The sequence below is a fragment of the Lepidochelys kempii genome, chromosome 10, assembly GCF_965140265.1.
Source record: "Lepidochelys kempii isolate rLepKem1 chromosome 10, rLepKem1.hap2, whole genome shotgun sequence".
Classification (NCBI taxonomy): Eukaryota; Metazoa; Chordata; order Testudines; family Cheloniidae; genus Lepidochelys; species Lepidochelys kempii.
In genome coordinates, this window is record NC_133265.1 from 16,175,704 (window position 1) to 16,201,805 (window position 26,102).

Consider the following 26,102-nt stretch of genomic DNA (forward strand, 5'->3'; position numbering starts at 1 on the left):
CTAGCATTCAAAGAAAGCAATACAGCTGTTGGGGACTCCTTATCATAAAATCGGTCTTATGACTTGGGTCTACACTTAAGTGGCCAAAATCATAAAAGAAATAATTGGAATTATACCAGTAATGGGCCAAAGTTGTTCATATTTTTAAAAAGGACATGCTTGAAATTACCCTATGTAGGTTTACAAAATGTACTATGACTTGTAAAGTACATACATTCATCACATCTTTCAGGAAATAATTACAATATTTATATATAAGCTCCTTATGGAGATGTGGTCTGAAATCAGCCCCAGGGTACAGGACACTATTCAGGATTACATTTTATTTGGTTGCTTTGTATGGCAGGTGCAGGTACTGTACATACAGTACTGATGGCAACTTTACTATCAATTACTTTTATCAGCAGATAACATTTTTATTCATTACAGATAAGGACACAGATGGAAAACATTAACACAGCATCTCATATATTCAGTGTTTTACAATAACATTTAAAAAATAAATAGTTTGCCATATTTAAAATAACTTCTCTCAACTGTTTACTTAGCTATACTGAAATAAGAGTGCTACCCTGCTGATAAAAGTAATTGCTACTGAAGATGCAAACACAGTGCTGTACATATCTGCAGCTGAACCTCAGCCCACCACTAGTCTCCCCTGTTGCCCTTGTCTGGCAGGCAAGACACCTGAGGTATTGCTCCAATAATACCTCGGCTGTTTTCTGGGCAATTAGATATTTCCTTGCCCATTAGTAAGCATCCTAGGGCAGGGGCTGAATCTCATTTGTTTGTACTACACTGAAGACATTGTCAGTGCACAGTAAGCAACAGTATTCACATTTCTTTCTGATTATCATGTACTGTGGTTAACAGTTTGAAAGCTAGCTGTTCTCATGGAAATGTTTTTGTTTTTATTAAGATGACAGAGCAGCTTGCCTCACAAGCTCAGTAAAATGCAACTATTACAATAATTAGCAAGGGTTCTGCACCAAGTGAGATGTGTGACAAACGTAGTAATTTTAAATGGCAAAAGCCTTCTCCTTTTCTAATGCACATGCATTTAGCAGGCCATAGAGACAGACCAGAAACAAAGATTTGGGTTTATTTTTAAATATATTTGAAATTTGAAGTGTATCTTCTTCTGATAGTCAATGGTCAAGCACCAGTTGTAAAAGTTGACCATCTTTTTTAATATATATTCTCAATAGACTACAAAATTAAAATGGCAACATAGCCTATGACAGTACTAACAAGTGATCTCATTTAACTATTCCAAGTACAATATATTACTTTCAATTTAGGAAATGGTCAAGTATTCTGTTAAAAGAAAAACAGACCACAATTTATTGCCTGTTTTTTTCCTCCATATATTTCTCACTGGAAACCCATCCCCTCTTAAAATTTCTTCTCAGAACAGATATTGACGCATCTGAAACACACGATCATTCATTTTACATCAAGCTTTACAAAGAGATGTATTGTCTTTTACATACAAGCCTTCAGATTTAGAACAGCCAAAAATCTTGAGTTTGTTTAATAAGCAGTCTAACACACACACACTCTTCAGATTTAGTTATTTAACTGATTTAGATGAATAAAAATGAAATGAATGTTATATAATCTCAACTATCAGAAAGGACAAATAGTTTTTTTAGCTGGGAAGTTCACTCAAGTCTCCTTAAAAGTGTTTTTGCTGTGTCACATGGTTCCTCATTTTTACATAGTTTGCCAAAACGTATAGTTAGGAAGTCACAGTTCCAGTAACAATTCAAAGCATTAATTAGATTTTAAATTAATGAAATCTAATGTCTATAATTTTAATTCAAAGGGCATGAAATATTTAGATATCCTACATAGCTGCTGCTTTTTATTTCACAGTAAATTACAAAATCATTGCATTAGCTGCTTTTATGAGTTCTTTACACAGCAGAATGGTGCATTAGTCTTGTTACAGTTTCTCTTTGTAGTTTCATGTTGTTTAATATCCGATTGAGAAAGTTAAAGAGTCAAATCTCCACTGAAAACTAATTAAACTTCTATTCTGAATTGACAGGAGTTATACCTGAATTAAGTACTGTAGGTTCAGGCTGTCCAGTGCAGGGGAAAAAATTACTCCTTTATTTTTGTAGAACCTTCAAATATAGTGTTTTGTTCTATTTCATTTCTTCTTATAGCTCTATAGCAGCAATACAGAGACCCACTGTTCCCAGACACAGATTCATCCATGCTTGTATGATTAATGATATTGTCGCACAAGAAGAAAAGTAAACCAAATGGATTCATATTGTTTTCTGCTGCACTGGGAAATCACAAATTATCCATTTGCCGGATGGAAAAGGAGAAAAATCAGCAGGGAAAGAAGATTCTAAACAGGGTAACTTAAGGCAGTGGTTCTCAACTTATTTAGCATTGTGGCCCACTGCCACAATTGGGCCGGCAGCTCCGACCCTGGACCCCAGACTCCCTGCCGCATGGGGCTGGTCGGCTTCCCACCCTGGATACCTGGTGATTGCCCCAGAGCTCGCAGGGCCGGGCGGCTGCCCCGGAGCTTGGATCCTGCAGGGCCGTCCAGCAGCCTCGATCCCAGACCCTCGCCATGTGGGGCAGGCCAGAAGCCCAGACCCCACCATGCCCGGCAGCTGGGAACTTGGACCCTGCCGTGCGGGCCGGCCTATAGCACACAGTTGAGCTGGGCCACAGCAGTGTGCCACTGGTTGAGAACCGCTGCTTTAAGGCATGTCTACACTGCCCTGCATTTCAGATTAAGGGGGGTACGAATAGCAGTGCACAGAAAAGTGCTGCACTGTAACTCCACTGTGTGGGCACTGCAGGCACAAATGTAAAGGTTTCAAGTTTGCTCTAAAATGGTTCTTACTCCACCACAGACTTCCTGTAGGACTTTGGGCAACTCAGTTAGAACTTGTCTAGACGGAGCGTGTGTGGCAAGCTGGGGTATAAATCTACGGCACATTAGTATGACACACACTAACAGTCTGTGTGGATCCTGCTACAGCACACTAGGAGTATCCCATCAGAGTAGATCAATGAGCACTACAGAACTTTTAGTGCATGGTAGCAGGCTTCACACAGACAGTGCATGGCAGGCTAGCACATGTTAGATTTACACCCCAGCTTGCCACTCATTACTACTCATTTTCTAGATATCATCTATGAGTCATTTCCAAATGTCATTCTCTATCTAGACAAGCCCAGAGTCCCTCTGTGTCTCAGTTCCTCATCTGTAAAATGGGAATAATAGTATTTCTGTACCTCAGGGAAGGGTTGTGATAAACTCACTAGAGACTGTGAGGCACTCAGATACTACTGAAATGGGAGGCCAATATAAATACGTAAAATTAGATTAAATTCATTAAAAGACTTATCATAGATAAATCATGTCATTTTTCAATGTGAGAAACACCAAAATATTTCCCTCTGATGTCATTCAATTCAAAATAATTAATGTCACACACACAAAAAATATCTGCAACAGTGCTAGCTAGATCAAAAGTCACCATAGTGATGTTAGAGTCTTCTCAGAACAAAATAGCAGGCAATCTAGTTTAATTTTTTTGAAGATGCCTGCCACCATTATATCAGCACCACAGGCTGTGCAAGGCAGAAAGTCATTTATTCTGGAAAGGTAGCAGGGGCCACTGTGGTATCAGCTGCAAGTGGAATCAGCACCTTTAGTAAATTCCCATTTAAAAATAAATAAAATTGCTGTTGTGCTTAAAAGGTTTGAAAATGTCATTGATGTTTTTGGCATGCAGACTTCTTGTGCCTTCACAGCAAGCTGACTAAAATGAGCCTATAAGTAGGCTCCAAATCAATGTTACAGTCAATAGACCTCAATGACTCCCAGTAAACATTCTACTGTCAAATCATTTCAGCATGTCTAAATAATCCACAGATTTTCTTGACCTGTAAATGAAGAGACACAAGGTGGGTGAAGTAATATCATTTATTGAACCAACTTCTATAAATGAAACTGACAAACTTTCAAGCTTACACAGAGCTCTTCTTCATCCATCTTGTCTCTCTATTATCCTGGGACCAACACAGCTACAACAACACTGCAAACAGTGTAAAATGAAGATGCACTCAGACAAGACTGACTCAAACAAGCAGCATTTTAGGAACATTCTGTAGTCGAAATTCTGTTTAACAAGTGTTTTTTTCTTTTTAAACTTAGATACAGATATGGAACTATACATAGGCGTATCTCAGAATACAAAATTACATCTTTCTTCTGTATTACTCATTACTGCTCATTTTCTAGATATCATCTATGAGTCATTTCCAAAATGTCTGAGGTTCAACACTTCTGTACACAACGTATACAGGGTGGGAGGAGTGAGGGTGTCCATTTAAATAATAAAGAGGAACAAAAACCTTTCTGGACTTGTTGATGAAAAAAATTCAGTATAATGAGTTGACTGCAACTGTATCACATTTTGATGTTATCTTCAAATCTTTACACACGGGCAATTTTCCATTGTTAATGTGACCTAGTCATGTGAAAGATATCGTTAGCTCAAATGGAATAATTTGTTATCATGAAGACTCAATCTTGCAGACTAGTAAATGTGAAGTCAATATATTAACTAAATTTTTATTGAAGATTAAAAGGGATGTTCACAGTCCAAGTTATATGCTTAGCCAGTTACTAAAGAGAAGGAGGCAGATATACAGGAAAATATAGAGGAGCTGAGACCCTATAGGTTACAGTAAAATATATATTGCTCTTTTAAAAAATAGCATAGTGAAATTTTTTTAAATCAGATCATGCCCCTTGGCCCATCTTCCCTCAAATCAGTTTAACTGATTTTAAACACCTGAAGTGAATTTTCCATAAGTAAACCTTCAACATCATAGGCAGAAAAAAAAACACCAAACAGGACACTTTATAAGTTACTTCAAATGACAGTACAGTTTTAATACAGATTTTTTTTTTAAAAGAGCAATCATGGAATCAATCCACACCTCTGTAGTTCACTACAGTAACTCCACTGGAGACAGTGGTGTTTTACACTGCAACTTGTATTACAAATACCAAATTAAAAGTTTAAGAGTGATACCATCATTACCACATATGAGAGAAAACATAACCAGAAGTTGCTAGTCTTTAGAGACTCACATCAAATATACATTTCTCTCCACAAGCCCTCCTAAAAGGTGTGAAAACCAAACCAACAATATTTTTTGAACGGTGACTACTTCAAATGTAATAGCATCAAAATAAATGGAATCCGTAAGTCATGTGCAAGCCATAACATTTTATATTTCGTTTGCCAATGATTGCCTTCAACCATCCTTTGTACTTGGTCTATCTAAAGCGTAACTTCTTGGAAAGGTGGTGGGATCTTGTCTTCATACTTATTTGGTAAGCACCTGAAAAACTGCTGAAGTTACTTAAATAGTAGCTGTTCAACTGATCCATTTTGAAGAAAAAAAGCTTCAAAAAAATCCTACATACCCCTATTTGCACGTAAAGGAAAGAACTGCAAGAAAACCACTTCAGAAATAATTTGAGAACAACAATCTGTATTTCAGTACCCTTGAAAATGCAATATATTCAATACAGCTGTGACTACAGAAGAATGTGACACACACTACTAATAGGAGCAAGAAAGCCCCAGGGGCGAGAGATGACTAGGAACACATCCCAGTATAGAAAAAGAAATTTAATCTTTCTTTTCCATGCCCAGATCTTTGATCTCACCATACTCTTCAGCAGCAAAGATTAAATCACTTCTGGTACATTGATGAGGACATGCAAATAGTCTGCGGTGGATTCTTTAGTTTAGCAAATCCTACTTGTTGGCCTGTCTTTCAGTCTTCACTCACTGGCTGAGATGTGAGAATGCAACCTCAAGGCAGGAAGGCTTTATCTGGACTGGTAGAAAAAAAAAGGGGGGGTATAGAGCCTTCTTTAAGGATCCCCCCTCCTTTGGGAACTGGGAGGGGAAGCATTACCTCAGCTGGTGAGCTGGTCGGTGGGGGTCAGGTAAGTCACTATCCCATGTGCACCATGGGGAGGGTATATTATCCCCGCCCCTTTGGCCTGAGCCCCCTCTTATGCCCAATTAGTAGCTTCCACCCACCTACCCCTAGGATTAGCATAGGACTGGATTTTGTGGGCAATTGTACTAGTTGCTTTTTTGGAGACTGGAAAGGAATTTTCCCCTTATTGACAGAATGGCCATAGAATCATACAATCATAGAATATCAGGGTTGGAAGGGACCTCAGGAGGTCATCTAGTCCAACCCCCTGCTCAAAGCAGGACCAATCCCCAATTAAATCATCCCAGCCAGAGCTTTGTCAAGCCTGACCTTAAAAACTTCTAAGGAACGAGATTCTACCACCTCCCTAGGTAACGCATTCCAGTGTTTCACCACCCTCCTAGTGAAAAAGTTTTTCCTAATATCCAACCTAAACCTCCCCCACTGCAACTTGAGACCATTACTCCTTGTTCTGTCATCTTCTACCACTGAGAATAGTCTAGAACCATCCTCTTTGGAACCACCTCTCAGGTAGCTGAAAGCAGCTATCAAATCCCCCCTCATTCTTCTCTTCTGCAGACTAAACAATCCCAGTTCCCTCAGCCTCTCCTCACAAGTCATGTGTTCCAGACTCCTAATCATTTTTGTTGCCCTTCGCCGGACTCTCTCCAATTTATTCCCCTTGCTTCTTGTAGTGTGGGGCCCAAAACTGGACACAGTACTCCAGATGAGGCCTCACCAATGTCGAATAGAGGGGAACGATCACGTCCCTCGATCTGCTGGCTATGCCCCTACTTATACATCCCAAAATGCCATTGGCCTTCTTGGCAACAAGGGCACACTGTTGACTCATATCCAGCTTCTCATCCACTGTCACCCCTAGGTCCTTTTCCACAGAACTGCTGCCTAGCCATTCGGTCCCTAGTCTGTAGCGGTGCATTGGATTCTTCCGTCCTAAGTGCAGGACTCTGCACTTATCCTTGTTGAACCTCATCAGATTTCTTTTGACCCAATCCTCCAATTTGTCTAGGTCCCTTTGTATCCTGTCCCTACCTGCCACCGTATCTACCACTCCTCCTAGTTTCGTATCATCCGCAAATTTGCTGAGAGTGCAATCCACACCATCCTCCAGATCATTTATGAAGATATTGAACAAAACTGGCCCCAGGACCGACCCTTGGGGCACTCCATTGATACCGGCTGCCAACTAGACATGGAGCCATTGATCACTACCCGTTGAGCCCGACAATCTAGCCAACTTTCTACCCACCTTATAGTGCATTCATCCAGCCCATACTTCTTTAACTTGCCAACAAGAATACTGTGGGAGACCGTGTCGAAAGCTTTGCTAAAGTCAAGAAACAATACATCCACTGCTTTCCCTTCATCCACAGAACCAGTAATCTCATCATAGACGGTGATTAGATTAGTCAGGCATGACCTTCCCTTGGTGAATCCATGCTGACTGTTCCTGATCACTTTCCTCTCGTGTAAGAGCTTCAGGATAGATTCCTTGAGGACCTGCTCCATGATTTTTCCAGGGACTGAGGTGAGGTTGACTGGCCTAAGATTCCCAGGATCCTCCTTCTTCCCTTTTTTAAAGATTGGCACTACATTAGCCTTTTTCCAGGCCAGGGCAGGATGGTTTTTTTTTGTTTGTTAGTTTTGTTTTGTTTGGGGGGGCGGGGGTTGCCTTCACCATAACAGCTCAGGGACCCTGTGGGATAGGTCAGGAGGTAAAGTTAAAGACGTCACAACTTAGCAGGTGGCCAGTGCTGGTACTTGTTCCACTTAGGGTCCAGTTTTCTGATAAACCAGAATTAGAAGTGGAGTTTGTGGGAAGGCAGCTCCTAAAGAAGCTAGGGTTCCTAACGTATGGTATAATGAGGCGACAACCCCCTTTCCCTTGCCCCTTAACCTTTGTCACAGGGGAGATAAGGTGGGGTCTCAGCAGTGGGCTGGGACCAGCTGTGCAGAAGGGTGGGGATGATAGCAGCCCTCCACCATGTGGAAACAATGGAGGAAGAAATCATGACCTGTACAGCATTAACTTTTGCTGGTTAGTTCCCAGATGAGTTAAGTAATGAAGCTGCAGACTAATTAAACTATGTCCCTTACATTTGGTCTTTCTTTCTCCCTATCTAGGACAATTGAGCCCCACTCCCCATTTAACTGATTCCAGAGTTAAGTCTGTGAAAGGGAGAGTAAAGCAGCTCCCAGCCAGCAAAACAGAGATCCTACAACAACATATGAACCAGTCACAGATAGAACATGAAATTATTGCCCAATCCAATTTATGAGGCAAAATAAATTATAGGAATCATGTAGTTAACTGGCATCATTGTTTCTGAAGGGTAAAGGTTTTCCTTAATACTCATCCTAAAACCCATCTCCCTCATAAGAGAAAAGTAAACCCAAACTGCTGCAGTACTATATTAGAAGTTGTATTCGCATCCCTACTAAAAAAAGGGATCGAACAGATTCTGAGCTAGCTATAGCAGCTGATATTTTAGTATAGGTATAATTGATATTTACAATATGTAAGATCAATAAGCCCTTCCTTGTCCAAACACTAGATCTGTACAGTATCTATTGGCCTGTTAACTGTATGCCCTGTGGAAAATTAACATGTATACAGCTCTTGGAACAAAAACCTGACCCTTCCAGTCCATTCCACTGAACAGATATTCTCAGGGTGGTCTCTCCCACTCCCACCTCTCTCAATCCCCCTTCTTTTCTATTAAATCAAGAGAGTATTTTGAAGCTTTTAGACAATATGTATAAGCAAAAGCTGTGACCATACTTGTGGTCATTAAAGACTCAACAGAAATTTTTGTAGGAGGATACCATCCTGGACAGATTCTATTATACAGACAGAACATGATTTCCCAAAATTCCTCCTGTAAATTTAGCTTGATTTCATAGTAGTCTTCAGTTTTTGTCCTTGACTGTTGTGTTGCAATACTGTGTGCTGTTTAACAGCTGCTGTCTTCCACCCTTATCCTAACAGTGGCCACATTGCAATTGTGGATGAAGATATTCCTATATACACAGGAAACAATGCTGTATGCCTTTCACATGCCAAATTAACATTCAGTCAATGGGAAAAAGGAATTCAGGAACGTGTCTATTATACTTTGCGAAAGTACAAAGAGCACTGCAGAACATAGAACAGAACCTCAAACTCACAACCACCCATACATATTCTGTAACTACTAGACAATGCTCCATTACAAGAAGTTGTTGATCACCTATTTCATTCTGGGGGAAGAAGATATTTTAATTCTTGTTATAAGCGTCACAATCAACCATTATTTGGCCTATCTGGATTTCTTCCAGTAATATGAAAAAAACTTCACAAGTTGATATTGCTTCTATTGGCACATTCAAGTCTATATTCAGGAAGTCAGAGGAAACATTGTTCCCCTCTACCATGACCTAGTAAACTTTTTAGATGTATTCATTTGGGAAAGTGATTTACTCTGTAAGGAGGACTCATCAGATTTAGTATATTAAAAACAGGGTAAAATAATCTAGGTTACTCTTGTATGTCCTTTATCATAAAAGGAATGTGTAGGGTAACTGCACTTTAGGAAGGAAATAAACTCTTGTAAACCAATTAACTGGTTATTTCTTTACCTTTTTTAGGTCATTTTATTAGGGTTGGTTAAGTTTTTCATATGGTCAGATAGTGATCAAATTAACATTACTAGTCAAGCAGCAGGGAGAGAGTTGGTAGCTCAGAAGAGGTTGGAAGGTCAGGGTCTAGTAAGGTTCCTTTGGAGAAGAAAAAAAACCAACAACCCAAAAAACTTCACTGCAGCTTTCTCCACTCAGAAAAGAACCCACAACCCACACAAGTTCACAAAATGAAACTGAGACGCTAATGTAGAGCAGCGTCCCACAATGCCCACACAGTTCAAACCAATTTTTAAGACGGTTTTAGCTTATTATAATAATAATGGCTTCTCTCTCTTTTTTTGTTGTTGTTTTTGTTTTGGTAATACTATGGGTTTTGAGGAGGTTTTTTTAAGCCAAGAATCAACACAGTAAGAGATGTACTATAGGTTTAGTATAACTTGAAGGCAGGATGTATTTTAAAAGAAAAACCGCAGCTGTGATCTTTCTTGAGAATTTACTAGGCATGAGACAATGTTACTACCGAAGAAAGAGGATTGGTATTTTGCACTGCACAGAAATGGCAGATGAGGTAGTAAGAACCTAGCAGTTACAATATCAGTGGGCATTTTAAAATCAGAGACTTTAGATAAATGGTGGGGCAGCCCCAAAATGAAGCTTTTGAGCCCAGGGACACAAAAACACTTAAACAAAAAGTAGTAAACTACCCACAGGGCTTGTTTACACTACCGCGCGGGGTGGATCTAAGATACGCAACTTCAGCTACCTGAATAGCGTAACTGAAGTCAACATACTTAGATCTATTTACTGTGGTGTCTTCACTGCAGTAAGTCGAGAGCTAACGCTCTCCCATTGATTCCGCTTGCGCTTCTCGTTCTGGTGGCGTACCGGAATTGACGGGAGAGCGCTCAGTGGTTGATTTATCGCGTCTATACTAGATGCAATAAATCAACCCCCACCGGATCGATTGCTGCCCGCCAATCCAGTGGGTAGTGTAGACAAGCCCATAAACACGCCTCTTCCTGCTTATCTGGCACAGGAGAAAAAATAAATCAGTCACAAAACTAATGAGAAGTTCCTTACTCCTTGCAGCCCACATTTTAACACCATTTTTTTGGCATTCAATGGATGTACACCTTGTCTGCACAGAGATGGTTTGGGTGAGGCCCAAAGTATTTTATCCTTGGTAAGTTCTTATTAAGACATGAGATAGCTGTGGATTTTTAATGTTACCTGGCCATCACTGGTTCAGTTCTTGAATTTCTTAGAGACAGCCAAGGAAACATCTATCCTTTCTTTTTGCCACTTCTAATTACACTATTAATTCAAAAAATATTAAATACTGAAAAAAACATTTATTTTCTATTCCTGACCATGCCTCTAGCAATTACCACAAGCAGACAGTATTGATGACTATGATTAAGTTGCATTTTTCCTTGTTTTGTGTTTTATATTTCAGCAATTTATCTTTTTGTTTAATCACATTTCCATTAGAAAAAAAAATTTGTGAAAATGAAGCAAAGGGTCCATCTTCAGGCAAGAAAAGGAAGACAATTCATTGCTGAGGCCATCATGTTATTTTGAAAAATACTAATCACCTTTGTAGTCTTTAGTTCAACTTGATTACCACAGATATGCTGATTTCCTTTCTGGAACTTTTTTTTTCCTTTTTCTTTTTAAGTCTTGCTACTCTTATATTCCAAAAACACAAAACACTGCAAGACTGACTTTGCTTTTCAAAATGGCTAATATCAATGAATATAATAAAGAAGCTGTTTAATCATACCCAATTTTCTAGCAGTAAATTAATACCAGAATTAATGCCATTGTGAATTAAAAAAAAAGGGTCATCCATGAGCACGTTCACCGAGAGCAGCAGACTTTTTACACTGAAAAGAGAAGCAGGTGAGAGATGGCCAGAAAAAACAATGGTCAAATTTAGATTTTAAAACATCTGAGCAGATCCAAAAAGTACTGCAGAAATTAAAGCGTGATTTCATCTACTGGCAGGGTGGATAAAAATCAATTTAAAAAAAATGGATTTTTTTTTTAATTTAAATTGGATTTTTTTGATAAAATGCTTTTTGGGGAAAAAAACGAGCTAAAGACAGAATCATAGAATATCAGGGTTGAAAGGGACCTCAGGAGGTCATCTAGTCCAACCCCTTGCTCAAAGCAGGACCAATTCCCAATTTTTGCCCCAGATCTCTAAATGGCCCCCTTAAGGACTGAATTCACAATCCTGGGTTTAGCAGGCCAGTGCTCAAACCACTGAGCTATCCCTCCCCTGTGATGCATCTTAATTAAAACTCAGATATCTCATAATGGAAAAGGGATTATAAATTCTAATTCTATAGTATGAGACAATATATTCGTGTAATGTTTAAGAAAAGTTTTGTAAATGAGTTCCAATAGTTCATGGATTAGGGACCCAATTTTATGCACTTCCACGGGCTTCTGTATAGATTATTTAGGTTAATCTTTCTATCTACCTAATGGGACTCAGTGCTAAGTCTAGAAGATACCATCAGAGCTGCTTAGTTTTGCAGTTCTCAGACTGTGGATTTGTGTCCCCAGAGATAACATGCTTGTTAACAGTAAAAATGTTTTTAAATAAAAAGGGAAAACCTATAATGGAAGCAGGCCATAAAAGAGACCCAATTTGGGTCTCATCTATCTCATCCATCTCTAAGTTGTGAAGAATATGTTATAACAAACAACAAGAATGCACTTTTATGTAGAAATCCATGATTAAATTGAGTCTTCCTGACTAGTGATTTAAATCATGATTTAAATCAATTTGATTTAAATAAAATCCACCATGTCTATCTGGATTATATGAGGATAAGTCTATAAAACTTCAGCCCATTTCTGAATCACCACTCCACTGCGCCTACTGCATAGACATACAGTGGTGCCTACAGCACAGACATACTTCTATGATTACCGCAACATACTGTTGTTGGAGAGGAGAAAACAGTAACTTCAGGTTAATATAAATAAGCATAACTTTTTGCATATAATATTTGCATGGCAAGGTAATACATACTTCTGCTATATTAAATACAATGGGTGCATTCACGTTACCTCAGTTTTTTTTCCCCTTTGACTTTCATTCATTTAAATATGGAAACTGGTTACTGCGCCATTTATTTTGGTTTTCCACTTTAAAGAGAAATGGAAAAACCTACTACTGGCATTACGACTGGCTCAGGGAGATTACAGTATCAATGCAAGTGTCAGAGAAATTCTCATTCCAAAAATAAATCAGTCCTTAAGCCTTCCATTTAGATGGCATCAGACCAGCAAAACATTGTCAAACTGAATCCAATACTGGCACCCGCCCTTCTTTTTTTTTTTTTTTTTCTCTCCGCACAACGTAAGCTATATGGCAGAAGCTTGCACAAATCACAGACTTTCAGGAGAACTCAATTCAGGGGAGGGGGATGCATATGTGGAAGGGAAGGGGAGAATAATAAGAAGGGGAGAATAATAAGGTTACCGAATTTTGCATTGAAAGTCAGACATTTTAAAGCCTTTTTTGTTCATAGTACATTATATAACAATGAATGATGTTACCACAACATTTATTTGTTCAAGAGTACAACGATAGGACAATTCTGAATTTTCTTTAATGAACTCCACATCAAGGTCAAGGACATGATTTACCTTATCACTTCAATCACATTTTAGCAGCCCAAAGTGAAAGAATGTTCTAGTAGTAATGCCAAGAGACCATGGATGATAGCAGACAAAAACAAAGTAGATATGCAACAGTGAGATCTTGTAACCTGTGGGACAGTCTTCAAAGAGAAATGGTGAACATCCTACACTTCGGTCATTTAAGACTTTGGCTGCTAAAGCTTTAGAAAGTGTATTACTGTACAAAAAAACCCACATTGGCAGGGTTTGGATTAGACAACCTTACTAGGCCTTTTTCCATCTCTAATTTCTATGACTCTGCAATTCACTTTTACCTGAGGCCAAGCACATAGACAATGCTGGCAGTAGCTAAAAACAAATAAAAACTGCTTAGTTTTAAAAGCTTGCAGGAAGACAGAATTTCAGTTAGATAAGTTTTGAACATATTTTTGCAAGTCTGTCAAAGATTTATTCTTTTATCATGGTAAAAATTTTCTAGTTTAAATCCAGATTCGTAAACTAGGAAAGTGTACCTTGTTTTGAGAACATTTACAGTTTTCCACTTAATGTGAATTCTGTTACCTGAATACCTAATTGTACAACTTTCAACTGGAGATGGGTTCTAGACATAACATTCAAAACTAGATTTTAATCCTTCACACCCATCTCCACAAATAACTGCACTCTCTCACATATAATACTGCAAAACATATCAGTATTTTAATCAGACAAAGATTATCATCTTCTGTCCCTCATTGCCTGAGAATGTTGAATGCCTTACCCTATTTAAATTTATAAAAAAGATCATTCAAAAGATGATCACTCAGACTACGAGTGCATTTTAGGCACGATACAGCTCTCCTCAAACTGTACATTTAAACAGAAATGACTGGAGCAATTTCTCTGGATAGAATACATTCAAGATAAATGACATGAATGTCATCAGTTGTGACAAATATTTCTGCACAGTTCACTGGAAGCTGTATCCTTTGCTAACACCAAAATATCAAACTGCCCAACTCTAAGGAATATTAGTACAAAGTAATACAATTGCTGACATATCTCTTTGACTGGAAGCAAATTACAAAGCACCTTGCAGCCCCCAAAACCCAATACCAAGTGTGTTCCTATGATATCTGTCATGCAAAGATCCCAGTAGGAATCATCAGAAAATGGAAATAATCAGAAGAAAAATAAAAATGAAAATAACTGTACAGATCCTGTTCAACATGGAACCTGTTTCTACTTTCAGAAGAGGATGTTGAAGGATAGGCAACGGATCTTCGGTCTCTCCCCCCTCTTCCCTCCAACTCCAACATATCGCACATTTGGGATTGTACAAGAGGTGCTTCAAAGGAGGTATTCAAAAACTGAGATACAAGCAAATGTGTATGGGGGGGAAATTGTTTTAGATAAGACATTTCAAATATGAAAAAGGAAAAGAGTGTATGCTCATAAAGCCAATGATAGATATTACTACCACAAAATAAGAAGCCTGCCATCCCATAATAGATTAAAAATTCTAGTAAAGATCTATTAGAACAGAACAAAAAACAAAGTCCTGACTGCTACACAGCACTACTGACCTCAGCTACACATATTTGCATTTTGTAAGACAGAGAGAAGTTTACAGAACTTCTCACAAAGCAGAAGTGTAGAATCGTGTAGCTACTGAAGAATAATTGAACAACTGCGGACTGCTATTGACATAATTTGACCCCACAGGACTCCATCTTTTGAGGGTGTCCTCCTGACACTATTTCTTTTTCTGTGTACTTCCAGAATTATTTTGCTGTTCAAACTTACATGATAAATTAAATGGAAACATGAACATCTCATTTTTGCAAAGGAGGAAACACGATCACTCCCATCACTGTTGTCAATGGATATTCCTCTTCTGCAGTTTTCCTCTACTGTACATTTACAGTAACACTGCCCGTATCTTGTTTTTTTCACTCTCCCACAGACAAGGTAAGTAAGGCTGGTGGACTCTCTAGCTTCTGTTTGCTCAAAACTGCATGAACCCAAAGCCAAAGCATTTAGGGAGAAACAGAATACCAAAAAAAATTTCTGACCAAAGGTTCAACCTTTAGCAGCATAAAAGTGAAGACAAGCCATGAATGGAAATAAAAAAAACAAAAAACAGCTTGTACCCAAATGATTTTAAAAAAAAAAAAAGGCATTAAAGGTATAACAAGTTTAAGCGAAGACAAAACAAAAGTGGCTTTGGTTTGCAAGTGAACTATTGCTCAGTTTCACATATTTGTTTTTAAAACATTATGCCACAGAGTTAAAGGATTTTTTTTATTTTGTCGCAAGCTCCCTCCTACGCTGCTGCTGCAAGACAAAGCTTCAACTACAAAGGTTTCCTTCAAGTTCTCCTCCCATATTTTTCACCCCAAAATCTGTCACTAACTCCCTGCCTCTCTCATTAATTTCCCTTCCCACACACATCTCCACCCATTTCTGTTGTGTACCTTGCCCTTAGGAAAGCCTGGACCTATCCCATGGAACTTTATAATCTACCATCTGATGTGGCTTTAGAGGACACAGATTTCCCCATAAGCCACTTGGTTTTTCTGCCACCCTGTAAGGGTCAGCACAGATTCATCATTTTAAAACATCTGTTTGTATTTCTTCATATTGTCTTCTGACTGTCAAAACCAGTGGGCAAGTTCTAGTCCTGAACACATGCATCATTAATTGGATTTCAGCTTTGCTACTGACTGGTTTTTCAAAGCCAAGTCTTAGATCCAAAGTCCATAGCAAAATGCCCTATTAACTTCAATAGGACCAGGATTTGGCCTTCATTGCTTAATAGGCTTCTTCTTGTTCTGTATACCATGACTGCATATGTAGGCTCTGATCCTGCACCATAGAGCCCTATCTAGCTGAAAAGTAGCCTACACAGAAGCTACATGAGTTTTTCTGGCAACACAGCTATGGAGGTTACTTTCAAGGGTCCCCCCTCACTGGTGGCCATGTAATGAAATATTATGCAGTTACTTATAGTTGCCCCTTTCCTAAGAGCAGGATTTGGATCTCATCAAAACATGGGGGTAAGTTCTGCTCCCATTGACATCTGTCCGTGGGGCAGAATTTCAGAGGTACTAGTACAAGCATATGCTTTCTGGCTATCTGCTTAGTTCCAGAACTCAGCCGCAAAGAAACAATAGACTCTAAATACTGAAGTTTACTTCCACCACCACCACCCAACCAAGCACCAAAAGATGGCAATTGGGTTGTAGGGGAATAAAGGGGGCACATAGAAGGCCAGCCATGGTGGGATCACTCATCCAGCAGATCACCAATTGAGGGGAATAGGATTTATTTTCCTCCTCCAGGTTAGTTTTAGCTTGAGGAGAGACTGGACACGGAACTGGCCTATTTCCTCATGTGATAGGTGGGTGTACAGAGTGGGTTCCTTCTGTCATAAAACTAAAGTAATGCCTAAAGGCTGGATTTCCCCACAAGGTGATGAAGGGAAGGGCCAAGCACTGGTAGTTGAAAGGGGCCAGAAGTTAATTTACATACCTCTCAGAGGAGTCATGAGGCTTAATTAATTGTTTGTAAAGTGTTTTGAGATCCCTAAGTAAAAGATTCCATACTGTGTGTAAAATGTGTCATCATCTTTCCATCCCCCAGCCAATCTGGCAATTCCCTAATCCCAACTTGGAAGACTTTCATTGTCGTGGGATGATGGAAGTGGATAGTTCCCCTGGATAGATCATATTATATTCCAAGGACAGCATCCCTGGCCTTCCATGGTTCATTTGTGACCAAAGGTGATAATTTCTGCTGGATCAGGTTCATATGTTTAAAGAAAGACACACTTATCAAACAAGAAAACAACTAATTTAGGGTTTTATTCTGAAGTATCTTTATGATAAATAAAGAAGGATTTTTCACAAGAAAAGTGTTGACTTCTTTGGTGTCCTGATTATTTTCTAATTTGAATAACCAGATTCTGTCCAAAGTAAGCTTTCCTTCACTACTTCTACTATCTGTCGTGGCAATCTCTTCACTTCCTTTTCTAAGGTGCTCTACATTGTTGTAGTGCTCATTTAAAATAGCACTTTATTCCAGGCCAGAGACTGATTAAATTATTTCTGAATGAAAATAAAGTTTGAAAAGTTTAAGTATTTTCAAAAAGAAAAGGAGTACTTGTGGCACCTTAGAGACTAACCAATTTATTTGAGCATGAGCTTTCGTGAGCTACAGCTCACTTCATCGGATGCATACCGTGGAAACTGCAGCAAACTTTATATACACACAGAGAATATGAAACAATACCTCCTCCCACCCCACTGTCCTGCTGGTAATAGCTTATCTAAAGTGATCATCAGGTTGGGCCATTTCCAGCACAAATCCAGGTTTTCTCACCCTCCACCCCCCACACACAAATTCACTCTCCTGCTGGTGATAGCCCATCCAAAGTGACAACTCTTTACATAATGTGCATGATAATCAAGTTGGGCCATTTCCTGCGCAAATCCAGGTTCTCTCACCCCCTCACCCCCCTCCCAAAAACCACACACACAAACTCACTATCCTGCTGGTAATAGCTCATCCAAAGTGACCATTCTCCCTACAATGTGCATGATAATCAAGGTGGGCCATTTCCAGCATAAATCCAGGTTTTCTCACACACCCCCCACCCCCATACACACACAAACTCACTTTCCTGCTGGTAATAGCTCATCCAAACTGACCACTCTCCAAGTTTAAATCCAAGTTAAACCAGAACATCGGAGGGGGGGGGTAGGAAAAAACAAGGGGAAATAGGCTACCTTGCATAATGACTTAGCCACTCCCAGTCTCTATTTAAGCCTAAATTAATAGTATCCAATTTGCAAATGAATTCCAATTCAGCAGTTTCTCGCTGGAGTCTGGATTTGAAGTTTTTTTGTTTTAAGATAGCGACCTTCATGTCTGTGATTGCGTGACCAGAGAGATTGAAGTGTTCTCCGACTGGTTTATGAATGTTATAATTCTTGACATCTGATTTGTGTCCATTTATTCTTTTACGTAGAGACTGTCCAGTTTGACCAATGTAAATGGCAGAGGGGCATTGCTGGCACATGTTGGCATATATCACATTGGTGGATGTGCAGGTGAACGAGCCTCTGATAGTGTGGCTGATGTTATTAGGCCCTGTGATGGTGTCCCCTGAATTCAGCGAGAAACTGCTGAATTGGAATTCATTTGCAAATTGGATACTATTAATTTAGGCTTAAATAGAGACTGGGAGTGGCTAAGTCATTATGCAAGGTAGCCTATTTCCTCTTGTTTTTTCCTACCCCCCCCCCCAGATGTTCTGGTTTAACTTGGATTTAAACTTGGAGAGTGGTCAGTTTGGATGAGCTATTACCAGCAGGAAAGTGAGTTTGTGTGTGTATGGTGGTGGGGGGTGTGTGAGAAAACCTGGATTTGTGCTGGAAATGGCCCACCTTGATTATCATGCACATTGTAGGGAGAATGGTCACTTTGGATGAGCTATTACCAGCAGGATAGTGAGTTTGTGTGTGTGGTTTTTGGGAGGGGGGTGAGGGGGTGAGAGAACCTGGATTTGCGCAGGAAATGGCCCAACTTGATTATCATGCACATTGTGTAAAGAGTTGTCACTTTGGATGGGCTATCACCAGCAGGAGAGTGAATTTGTGTGTGGGGGGTGGAGGGTGAGAAAACCTGGATTTGTGCTGGAAATGGCCCAACCTGATGATCACTTTAGATAAGCTATTACCAGCAGGACAGTGGGGTGGGAGGAGGTATTGTTTCATATTCTCTGTGTGTATATAAAGTTTGCTGCAGTTTCCACGGTATGCATCCGATGAAGTGAGCTGTAGCTCACGAAAGCTCATGCTCAAATAAATTGGTTAGTCTCTAAGGTGCCACAAGTACTCCTTTTCTTTTTGCGAATACAGACTAACACGGCTGTTACTCTGAAATCTGTCTAAGTATTTTGTATCTTTTGGGATGTAAAGTGCGATATAAGATTAAACAATATCTCTATATATATCACTGTGACACATGGCTAGAAAGGGTTAAACATCCTGCTAAATAAATAACCCTCAAAAGACATGTGGAGAGATAACGTTTGTGTTTTTGTGTATTTACATATGTATGAGTACGGTTGACAATGTAATCAACAGTTCCTGGCTATGCTGTATTCTGATAATTCAGAGGTCAAAAGAAGATCCTAGCATTTAAATGAATTGTAAACATGAGATATCTCAGTATTCATCTCTCTTTGAAATGTACTGTGAATGGTGGAGGAACAAGCAAATAGCCCTATGTTAATTCATATAGCTAAGTACCTCCTTCAAAATCATCCTAATTACCTTGTTCCCCAAGGAAATCCCAACTTGTCAAAGATGACATGAAATTGTATAAAAGATCCTTGGGTCCTGATTCTGTCATCTCAGATCTGCTTAGACTTCATCAGGGGAAGCTTGAGTCGTAAGACTGAGGTCCCAGTTATGCTGGTACACCCTGAATATGAGATTTGGACATCAGACTATGACCTGTGAACGGATTCTAAAGGAACTCTTTGCAACTCCGAAGCTCACCATCTCTGCTATGAATCTGAACCTCAGTGAATTGAACTCATGTCAGTATGTATACTGATCTTTTAACCACACTCTCTCTCATTTTTTAAATAAATTTTAGTCTAGTTAATAAGAATTGGCTGTAGCGTGTATCTGGGTAAAATCTGGAATATTCAATAATCTGAGAGGTAATGTGTCCGATCCTTTGGGATTGGTAGAACCTTTTCTTTTATATGATGAAATAAGATTTTCAGAAATTTTCATCATATTTGACGTGCGTACCTGGATGGAGGCCTGAGGCTGGGACTTCCGAGTAACCAGTAAGGTAACAAAGAAGCTGTTTTATGCTGGTTTGGTGAACCTAAGTATTGGAATATCCACCAGCTTTATGGGGATTGTCTGCCCCATTCTTTGCAGTTCACCCTAATTGAGTGACCACAGCTGGCTCCCCGCTAGGACCCCGGTCTCAATCACTCTCTCTCAAACAGATGGTTAGGCGCTGAACAAGCAAGAATGTGCATTTCTATTGCACCTTTCATCTAAAGAGCTCTAACTCATCTCAATAACTCTGAGTTAGGATATGTAACATACTCCCTCCTGCAACAGAGGGACCTGAGGAACAGATATTTAAAATCTTTCGTTATGCAGATAACCAACCTCGAACCCTCACCTAGCAAATTCTCTCTAATAACCACCAGCTTCTGCAAACTCTATTTATAGACGCATTGGGCAGATTTGATTTGTAGTTTCTTACGCTTTTGACAGATAATATCAATGTTTATTTTTAAGCTTTTTGGAGTTATCAATTGAAATTTTCACAGTTGCAGGTAAATATAGGGGTCAGATAATTAATGACAGTTGACATTGCAATTCAAAAAGTTAAAGCTTTATAGCCATAAAAACATGAACTGTCAACATCACATATCAAAATATACAAAGTAAATACCCTTAAATCAAAAGCTAAAAAAATTCTCAAATAGCATTTCTCTTATTTTACCTATATGTAAATTTCAGTCACCCATGGAAATATTTTTTCACTGGTTAGTGTGTATTGTGAAATTGACATTTACTGATAAAACTGTAATCCTTCCAAGTCCATTTATAAACATTCCTACTAAGGTTTCTACTTTATCCATTCATGCCCAAATAGCAAACACTGTTACTGATCTGGAAGCCGTCAGAAAGAGACCAAATGTTCCAAATCTATTAAACCTGAACACTCCTGAAATATTGATACCATTTTGCTTTTTCTAAAGGAGAGGAAGTGACAATAAATAATTTATACTATAAGTATCAGCTTCACTGATAATGTGGTTATATTTATCTTCTGCTAAGCAATGTTCCAAATAGTTTATCTGCATGTTTAGAACTAATTCTGTACCTGGTATGAGCTTTCTCGCAGCATAATCAGGAAGACAAAGTTGTTAATTTGCCAGCATTATACAAAGATTCATATTTACCCATTTGCAACATCTTTAAATGTTACAAATGAACAATGAATGCCTTAAGGCAACACAGATATGGATCAGATTTTAATCTCTGTAAAACACTATTTCTTTACCAACCATTTATTTGTAAACAGCTTTGCTACAACAATTAATGCAGCAAACGGGAATATTTACTGCCAATTCAGGTTAGTGATGAAGTTTCCATAACGGCAGACAGTATTAGAGTTCATCTTGTGGAATTTTTCTTAATACTTTCCACTATTTCACTAGCCCTAGAGCAGCTTCACCATTAACAACAATGGTGCTGATCATGTGCTGGAATTTTAACTGCCATGTTGTCTAAACCTGGTAGCGAACATTAGAGAACAGTTATTAAAATGCCAGGGTTAGTCTACAATAGCACTCCCCCACTATTGTTATCACCACTGTAACTAGACCAGTGGGAAATGCAACGAAAAACGCTAACAAACAAAAAAACAAAACAAAAAAAACCACAAAGTGCTGGCTAAGGCCTGTTTCAAAATCCTATAGAAAATAGTTCTATGAGATTTTTCACTTACAGAGTCCAACCTGTCAGTCCTCCATTCTTGGAACTCTCACTGATTTAAAGGACTAGGTCCTTAATTTTGTCAAAGGATTTGAACACTTACCAATGAGCCAAATGTCCAGTTTAAGCTGTTGGTGTTTAGAACAATACTCCTGCAACCCAAATTTGCACAAATTAGTTTTCCGTGAAATTATGTTTATTTCTGGAGACAGACTAAAACAAAAAAAAAAAAAAAGAAACACAAACAAAAAAGGATATTCTAGATAAATTTGTACCAGTATACTAGATTTAGTTGTTCTAGGCCAATTGCTATGTTTACTAGTAAAGAAAGATGCAATTTACCAAGACACTGTCAGGTTTTATTTGGCCCCATCTTTAGATTTATAAATGCTTATTTTACAAAACTCAAGAAATTTTCCTATTTTCATCTTTTTTTAAAGTTCTAGTGCAAGGAGAAACCATCTGTAGGGTTTGTATTTCCACTACTGTCCCATTGTGCTAGCACAAGAGACTCTCACTGATTGCAAACAGACCATAAATTTAAAAAAAACAAAAACCCTAGTCTATTTGTAGTGTCCTAACTAAAAGAAATGTAAACAGTAAATATCTTAGTAAAAAAAAAGTTACTCTAATTTTAAGTTTTCAATTTTAAATTCCAAATACTTTTTTAATAATGGGGAGACATTTTCCAATTATGTAATTTTGATGTAAACATTCTTACTAGATGCTGTGACAAAGCACGTAATTTTGCATGCCACATTGAGCTAGCTCACATAAAAACAGAGGACATTGTTTCCACAGGAATTAATGACAATTGAAAGTGACAACTTACATACACCACAGAACACTATCGCTTCATTGCTCATTAATGCAGGTCACCGTTGTGTTTACTCTATTCCAGAAAGTCTCAAGAGGCAGCTAGATATAGCAGCAGAAGCTGACGAACTGCCAGTTGTGAGGAAAGAACGGGGTTGGCTAACAGAATACATTCATCCTACATGTATATTCTGTGGTGTTATAACTGCATATTTGCTAAAACATAAATCAATTAATTTTTGCTGAATCATTTGACTCATAACTCATACATGAAAATGTTATGTTAATATAAGTATTTGTTTAAAATTAACCCTTTCCCTCAAATATTTTAAAGGGGGTGAGGAAACAAACATTCTGCTAGAATTATCCCACAATTACCCTTCTAAAGTTACATTCTGGCCTTAATGGAAATCAAAGGGACTTTTCCAGCCAGGATGACTTCAACAGGGCCAGGATTTTATCCCAACAAATAGGTGCATTCACTTCCTAGATAAAATCTGTGGGTTTTAACCAAGTACTAAATGCTTCTCATTTAGAGCACCAGAAAATTCATTTGTGGAAAATTATTTATTAGAGCAGAAGTTTTTAATCTCTAAAATAAAAACATGTATTGGGTATGTTCGCAATCTGTTTTTGTATGCAACTATTCTAATTTTATCTATATTGGTGAAAAATCTGATGTACCATATCAAGTTCAGAGTATTTTCCCAGAGCTTATAATGCTTTAACTGCATTTTGATAGCCGTGCATCTCTCACCTCAGTGAAACTACTACACATTCTCAAGAAGTTTCCTCCATATTAAGTAAGTTTACACTTATTCAATTTGTAGACTTTTCCTGGAGAGCAATTTTAGATTTTTATTAAAAATTTTAACTACATGGATTAAATATTTATACACAGTAGATTTTAAAACTAAATTTCTTATTGTCGTTGCTACATCTTAATGATCTTCAACATGGATAAATGTACAATTAATACTTTAATTATGACAATAGGTACTTGCATACGGCATCAGGACTGTTGACTGTTTCAAGGAAACAGTTAACTTGAAAATTGTTTTTAGGCTTCTGAGCAGCTCAAGAGAAGCATATGGTCCTTAAATATTGGAAGAAGAGACTTGAGCGTTTCTTGAATATCATCCCTTCCTTGTTTTAGAAGAGGAATGATGCAACATTGCTTACTTTACTGCCACAATGTCAAAAAGAGAAAGTAAACCAGTTTGCCTCATAACATTTTACACAACACAATTTATATCAGTTAAAAAAATGGACACACAAGGAACAAATGTCTCCTAGATAAATGTTTAAAGCTGCAACCATATAATGGAATATGCACTATTCAATGCAAGTATAGTGAAACAAGTGTCATCATTTGTGCCATAAAATTTAAGTCTAAAAACAAAAGAAGTGTCAGTTCTAAGGGAAAATGACTATTAAAAGAGCCAGATTTGGAGGCACATTTACAAACCTCATACTGACAGCAACTCCGTAAAATTAATTTAAGTCTCCAGGAAGATATAGTCACCCTGCACAAAAGTTCAGCCTAAAGAAAAATGCTATAGGGGTCTTACTAGAAAAACAGAACTCCCTTGTTCCTATAGTTCTAAATGGTGATTGAATTCAAGAGCTCTCAGCTAGCCTAAGCAGCAACTCAGGATAATAGGACAGATCCAACAAGTTATCATTCTTAAGTATTTTGATATCCCTTTATTTCAACCCGTTACTTTCAATACTGTTGTACTAACAAAACTGATATTACTATAATTTCACTGGTCAACTGTTAAAGGTATTTTGCAAACTGTGCTGCTTTCTTCACCCTTCAACTCCCTCCTTGAAGTCACAGATCACTGTCCCTGTAGCACTCTACTGATGTAGGAAGGGGAAATAATTCTATACTCCCCCCCCAAATTCTGGTTCTATAGGACAGGATGGCAGACTGTCTTCTGGCTTTAGCCAACAGACTGTCCACAGATTCTTTTAGATTGTTTCCCCCCAAAATAAGAGCCAAGGCACATGTGAACATAATACTTTTCAACACCATCCTTTGAAAAGTCAACAGTATTGTTTAAAAACCTCCCTTTAGTTTAGCTTAGAAACACAAAACACTTCTGATTACATACTAATAGCTAGTTCTTCTGGTAAATTTGGCCTCAGATAGTATGGGCTAGTCTACGCTGGCAACAACAGCAGCACTTCAGCGTGGCTTGTGTAGTCATGGCAGAGCTCTGGGAGAGAGGTCTCCCAGCGCTCTAAAAACCCCACCTCCAAGAGGGGCATGGCTACCAGCGCTGGTGCACTGTTTACACTGGCGCTTTGCAGCACTGAAACTTTCTGTGCTCAGGGGAGTGTTTTTTCACACCCCTGAGCGAGAAAGTTGCAGTGCTGTAAATTGCCAGTGTAGACAAGCCCTATGTTACTACAGGTCTCATATAGTTTGACTGGCGCTGTCATAAACTGCTTAATTAATGCATTAACAACTGAAATCACAAAGGAAGAGAGCATCCTGAAATTTAGCATGGTCATTTCAAGGAATCTATCTGCAAAAGTATGTCTGAGAAAGAAATAAAAGAGGCGGATTCCTAAAAAACTGTGTATTTCTAACATGCACAGTACTGGTCTCAAGTACCCAAAGAAACAGGATGTCTGTCTTCAATTATAAGGAAACCTTGAAGAATCTGACCTTTTAAAAACAGTTTTGAAAGACAAAAATGCATGATATCATGTTTTAACGATGATCATTAAAATAATTCTATTCATTTTCAATATAGCTACAGTATGGAACTGCATCTTGCTCTATCAATATATCTGGCCTCTACAGAGTTGAGAAGATAATGCTTACTGCATGCTAATTTGAATCCTTTATAAAAAAAAAATTATCCAGTTTCTCCCTTACCCACTTACTCTGTACAAAACAGAAACACTGTTGAAACAAATACAATACAAAAATAAAACTTTGTCTCCTGACTGTTCCCTAGATAAATCCCACCTTGAATAGTCATTTTGTAGGACCTCTCAGCAGTAGTACTTTAGAAAGTGTAGAATTTCACATGTACTAAAACACTGCTCCTATAAATTATTGTATTATACCTCCCATCTGTCTTCTAATAGCTATGTACTTTTCTATTTGTGTTAACTGGCTATGTTTTTGTTTAAACAATAAAATGAAATGCCACATTTAAACTATTTAAAGTCTCAAACAAAATTTGAAGGGATTTAAATATTTCAGGATGGGGTTTATGGCACAGTCCTGAAATGGAGACTCCTAGTTCCTGTGGCTTTTAGTTGAATATTTTTGTAGAGTCACTTTTTTCCCACCCTACCCTTTTCCTTTACTGAATTTCCACACAATGACTTAGATTTGACCATCACCGGACATATGAGCAGCAGCAGCAGCAAAAGTTACAGCTGGAGCCTATATTAGTCCCAGCTACAAGGGATCTTGAGCTGCATTTACAA

At 38.4% G+C, this 26,102-nt stretch overlaps 1 protein-coding gene across 4 annotated transcripts in view; it reads right to left on the bottom strand.

Moving 5' to 3' along the window:
- Nucleotides 1–26,102, bottom strand: part of CYTH3 (cytohesin 3) — a 98,299-nt gene that overhangs the window by 53,768 nt on the left and 18,429 nt on the right. The gene's annotated exons all lie outside the window — the stretch shown is intronic.